Source organism: Galeopterus variegatus, unplaced genomic scaffold (assembly GCF_000696425.1).
Source record: "Galeopterus variegatus unplaced genomic scaffold, G_variegatus-3.0.2 Scaffold11322, whole genome shotgun sequence".
NCBI lineage: Eukaryota > Metazoa > Chordata > Mammalia > Dermoptera > Cynocephalidae > Galeopterus > Galeopterus variegatus.
In genome coordinates this window covers 45,784-51,527 of record NW_007737433.1, presented here as the reverse complement: position 1 = coordinate 51,527, position 5,744 = coordinate 45,784, and the positions used below count along the sequence as shown (strand labels likewise).

Below are 5,744 nucleotides of genomic sequence, written 5' to 3'. Positions count from 1 at the left end.
TCCCTCCCCTCTCCCCCCTCCCCCCTATAACTACCCTAGATTTCTTCTCTCCTTCTGAAAGAGTAATGGTTACTCTGTTAATTAGTTGCCTAGATGATCTGTCCAATGCTGAGAGTTGTGATCAGGTCCCCATTATTATCATAGAGCGGATGCTTCTTCTGTCACTCTGGAATGGATTTTTGTGGAGAGAGACGTCCTTTTCTTTTCTCTGTCTCTGCTGGTGACTCTCCTTGTGTCAATGCACTCCAGTGGCTGGCGGACCATCTGCGTGGTGAAAACCCCAGGGCTTTTAAGAGGTGTCTGGGTCCCATCGTGCCCTTCAACAGTGTGTGCCACCTCCACATTGTCTGGTCTGTTGCCAACACTGCAGGAACCCACCTGGAACACCTGGCAGTGGGCAGTGTGGCAGCGGCTGAGGTCTGCGACCCACATCCCCCACACCGCCCCCAGCCAGCTTGGGTGCAGATCCTGCTGCTCTTGGCACCCTTGGTAAATTTTTTCTTTCATTTACTTGCCATTCTGGTGTTTATTCCCCATTCTGGTGTTTTGGGCACTGCCGAGGGATCCTTGGGGAGACAGCCCATGCTCTGCCCTAGAGGGTCCCCCAATTTGGGGACACAGAACTAAACTGAGACAGCCCAATTCTGTGTGGTCACTGTTGATCAGAGAGAGAGAGACAGGGTCAGCGGAGCCCCCGGGGGAATCAAGACTTCTGGTTGGAGCAAGAGCAGTCAGGCAAGCTTCCTGGAGGAGGGGTTGTTGGAAATGGATCTGGAATTAAGAGCAGGAATTTTTTAAGCCTAGAAGAGAATGAGTATTCTGTATTGAGGAACAGGCCACTCCAAGGCCTGGTGGCAAGAGAGAGAGCACCTTGCTTTTAAGTGATGAGAAGGAGTTCAGTGTCACTGGAGTGACCAGGATGACAGGCAAAGAAAAGACAGAGAGGAGGTGGGGGAAGAAATTCATTCTGAGGGCAATGGGGAGCCATAGAGGGTGTGTGAGCAGTGGTGGAATGCAATCAGCTCTGCGGGTTTGAAAGTGCTCCTGGTGCCTGTCTTGGCATGGGGTGGAGGAGACAAGAATGGAGGTGGGGACCCAGGGAGGAGTCTGTGTCCAGGGACCAGGCCACTGGGTTGACTTGAGGGACACTCAGCAGGAAGGAGGGCAGAACAGGACCTCCCAGCTGGGGCCTGAGGAGGAGGGAGGGAGAGAGCACGGTGCCGGGTTTCTGGTCTGCAGAGGGGAGCAGGTTGCAGGCAAAGCCCTGAGCTCTGTTTGGTCCACACCGAGTCCGAAGGTCTGAGCATCCAGGGGGTTTCCAGGAGGGGGCTGGATGCACGTGGGGCTCCTGAGAGAGTCTGGGCTAGAGATGGGGATGTGGACGGTGTCAGAGCAGAGAAGGGGACTGAAGCTGGGGTCTGGGGGGAGTGAGAGAGCCCAAGGAGAGAGGAAGGTGCAGGGCTGAGCCCTGAACCTCAACACTTGGAGGTCAGGAGGAGGAGCCACCAGAGAAGTGGGAGGGAAACCGAGAGATGGGACTGTCCTGGGAGCCAGGAGGAAGGTGTCTAGAGAAGAACGTTGCCAGCTCCGTCTTCCTCTTTCTGTCTGTCTCTGTCTCTTTCTGTCTCTCTGCCTCTGCCTCTCTCACTTATGTCCCCTTCCTCTATTCCTTGCTCTCTGTGTCTCTGTCTCCCTATCTCTTTCCACGTATCCTGCCCTGAGCCCTCCTGGGCTGGGGCGCCCTCCTGTGGCTGCTGTGAGCGTGGCCACAGTGAGCCACCGCTGTCCCCTCATTCTGAGACTCGCCCTTGGCTCACCGGAGCTGCCAGGGATGGGAGCTTGCCCAGAGACATCTATGAAGCTGAGTCCTCACTCCCGGGTGACTGGATGGGAACGCAACAGCCCAGTGCCTGTGCTTCTGAATGATACAACTCTGTGGTGCAATCCACGCTCCAGGGCTCCACGGGGGACCAGGCTGGGAGTCCACATCTGTCTGACTTCTTCTCTTGCCCTATCCTGCTTCCTTCCTTTTCTTTCAGGCTCCTTCTGGAGCACCTCCTTCAACAAGTCACTTGCACAAGCGTCCATAGTTCAGACTTTGAGTCTAGTGAATCCTCTTTAAGACAGTGTCCTTGGGTCCTTCAGTGTCTCCTTTCTCACTGTCGTCCTCCTGCCCCTGCTTTGGTTCCCTGATGAGCTTTCATTGCTTTTCTTTGTCTTCCTTCTCTTTCCCTTCTGGGCACCCCTTCAGTCTTCTCCAGCTGGCTCCAGCCTGGGCATAGGTGTGGACGTGATGAAAGCATGAAGGTTGGACAGCACGTCTGCCATGAACTCAAGCCTGGGGCTACCCATGGGCAGGGATGGACTCCTGGCATGTTCAGCCTGGCCTGGGGTGGGCAGCCAGTCTTGGGGGAAAGGAGCTGTGTCTACATCCACTCCTGCTTGTTTGCTGCAAAGCTGGGGAGGCGCCAGCCAGAGCCAGTGGCAGGAGGCTGTGCTGGGGTTGGAGGACAAGGGAGAAAGTTGGATGGGGTGACATTAGCTGTAGGTAAAGACAGAGAGAGAGATGGAGAGTTGGAGATGGGGAGAAACAGAGAGATGGAGACAAAGGGAGAGATGCACACACAGAGACACAGACACGCACAGAAATGAGGAGAGACAGAGGCAGAGATAGAGATACAGAGAAAGAGTGAGGAAGAGAGATGCAGTGAAGGAGAGAGAGGGGGATGGTGTTGCTTTGCCTCACATGGATTTGTCACCCCTCTTCCCTTGGGTGACAGAGCCACAAAAGGATTACTCAAAGCCCATCTCTTCCAAGCAGTGAGACACCCCAAAGGGGTTAACTTCCCAGCACCCTGAAGAGAGAGGCATTCCTTCCTTTGCAAATTAACCACAAACTGGGATTATCACCCCACATTTATTCTCCAGACCAGGAAGTTACAGGAAAAGAACATAGGTGAAGTTATGGCTAGGTACAGTTTAACAATAAAGGCTGGTAACATCAGTGAGATAACAAAGTGATATTCCGTAATGCAATTTGCAAAAGGTTAAGTCAATCCACCAACAAAAGCTTGATGTTAGCAAACACTGTTTTTCCCCACAGCAATTTCCCCAGTGTTTTACATATCAATCAAGTAACTTGTCTGTCCTTGAGCCAGCAACTTTCCTGTGTTACAAAGACTTTAGCCTGGGGAAAGTTTCCTGTCTTTTGCAACGTTAACATTTCTGTATGTAATTCCGAAAGGTTAGGCTCAACCTGAGACTACAGAGCTTTGGAAAATAGGCCCTGTGAAATACATTTGCTCCATTGTATACTCCACAGGGTGGAGAGAAGGACACAGAGAAAGGGACAGATACACAGAGGGACACACATACACATATTTATCTCTCTCTATTTGTCTACTTCTCGTATCTATCTAACCTAATCTGTCTGTGTGTCTATTTATATCATCTGTCTGTCCATCGTTTGTCTCTATCTACCTGTCTAATCATATCTATCAATCATCCACGGATCCCTCTCTCTATCTTTGCTGCCTATCTATATGTCTATCTATCTATCAATATGTCTATCTATCTATATCTATCAATCTCTATCCATCTCTCTACCTACCTACCTACCTCCCTATCTATGCCTATGTCTGTCTGTCTCTATCTACCCACCTAATTACCTGCCTATCTAATCTGTTCATCTACCCAAATGCCTATCTATCCATCCATCCATTATCTGCATGTCTACGTTATGAAAGCAACAGGGAGACGAAGAGTGAGGGGACAGAGAGAGGCACATAGATAGAGACACAGACACAGAAAGAGACAGAGGCGGACAGAGAGAAGCTGACTCAGCAGCAGGTGTAGACCAATAATCCAGGCAGCAGGGGTGAGAGGGATGAGAGGGTGTGGGGGGCAGAGGGGGGCAGTGGGCAGTGGTAGCATCCAAGGGCCCCTGCCAAGCCTGGTCTCAGCCTTGCTTGTCCCCAGATTCAGAACAATGAAGAGGGCATGCGGCTATTGGAGGATCTGGGCCACTCCTTCCGTGACGTCCACCTCTGGTGGGTCGGGCCTCTCTACCCTGCTCTGAGGCTTGTTCACCCTAAGTTCGTTGCGCCTGTGCTTCAGGCCCCAGGTATCTGTCCCAGGAGCCCACAGCCCCAGTCTCTTCCCTGCCTCTGCTCCCAGCCCTTCCCACCTCTGGAAGGCCAGGGTGAGTGGGGAAGTGGGCAGTGTCCCACAGAGACCGTGGCTCTGCCACTAACCTGCTGGGTGACTCTGGGAAGGTCACCAGCTCTCTCTGGCTGCTGAAGTCTCTTCTAGTTGGGAGTGATGGGAATCAATCCTGTGTGGTCTAAACAAAGAAGGGGAATCTCTTCACCATAAAGGGGTGGGCTTCAGGTGTGGCTGGATCCAGGTCTTCAAACAATGCCATGAGGAATATGTCTTCATCTCTTAGTTCTGTTTCCTTCTGTGATGGCTTCAATCTCATGTTGGTAAAAATGAGTCCCAAAAGCTCAACCCTAATGGAAAATTCCCTTTAATTCCAGAAAAAGTTCCAGAATCCCCTTAAATTTTCCAGGCCTGGGTCAAAGGACCAATTTTTCATCCAATCACTGGGACTTGATTGCTGAGGCTTAGGGTCATATGCTCAGGTCTGGAGCAGGTGCTGGGGTTGGGTGGTCATTCTCGAACCTACTCGAATTGAAGGGAGGGGGATGTGAGGTGCTGCCTCCAAGAGAAGAGAAATGGACACTGGACAGGCAGACACCGCAGATGTCCATCCACCAGCATCCCTGCAAGGTGGGCATTTCCTGGGTAAGGAAACGGAGGCTCAGAGAGGCACAGTGACTTCTCAAGGTCACACAGCATACTGAGGCCTCCCACTTAGTTCTGTGCACTCTCAGCTTTCCTGGCTGCCTCTGATGGGGGGAATCCTAATCTCAAAGTTGATTCTGAGAGGAGGGTATGTCCAGAGTATTGTGGGAGAAGATGCACCAGACCCCAGATTGGTCCACTGTGTCTGGTCAGCCCTGGGGTCTTCTCTAGGAGCAGAAGGGTGCAGTGGCAGCTCTTCAGGGTGGGCAGAGCTCAGCATCCAAGATGTTGGCATCCTCTCATCTATTTAAGGACAGAAGAGCCCTTGACCTGAGGCATGTGCCAGGGCGTGTCACACCATGTCAGGGAGTGCTTTTGCTGTGCTCTGCTGCTGCAGCCTTTTCTGATCCTCCTTTTTATGCTCTCTCCTCCCTGCTTGCTCTGCCCTCGGCCCCTTCCCTGCNGGGTCTTCTCTAGGAGCAGAAGGGTGCAGTGGCAGCTCTTCAGGGTGGGCAGAGCTCAGCAACCAAGGGGATTGACATCCCCTGGTTTATTTAAGGGCAGAGGAGCCTTTGACCCTAAGCACATAACACATAGTGTGGACTGGAGGAGGACACTGAGAAAGTTGATAATAAAGCAACCATATTTAAAGCCTTCTGGGGCCCATCCATGGGATGCGGCCTGAGATCATGTCAGACCATCTCGGGTCCATGTCAGAGTATGTTGTGTCACATCAGAGCTTGTCATGTACAATGTGGCCATGTCAGGACATGTTAACACATGTGTTTGAGTCACGTGTCCCACAGCCATGTCAGGAAATGCCAGAGAGTACTGGTGCAGAGTGGGCGACCTAGGTTCCTGTAAAGGCATTTGGCAGAGTGCTGGGATGTGCTTGGGTGCTGTAGAGCCTGTTAGACCATGTAGGAGCTATGCCGAGG

General features: G+C 52.1%; 1 pseudogene; it reads left to right on the top strand.

The window, feature by feature from the left end:
* Positions 1–370: 370 nt before the first annotated feature.
* Positions 371–5,744, top strand: part of LOC103610571 — a 9,337-nt pseudogene continuing 3,963 nt past the window's right edge.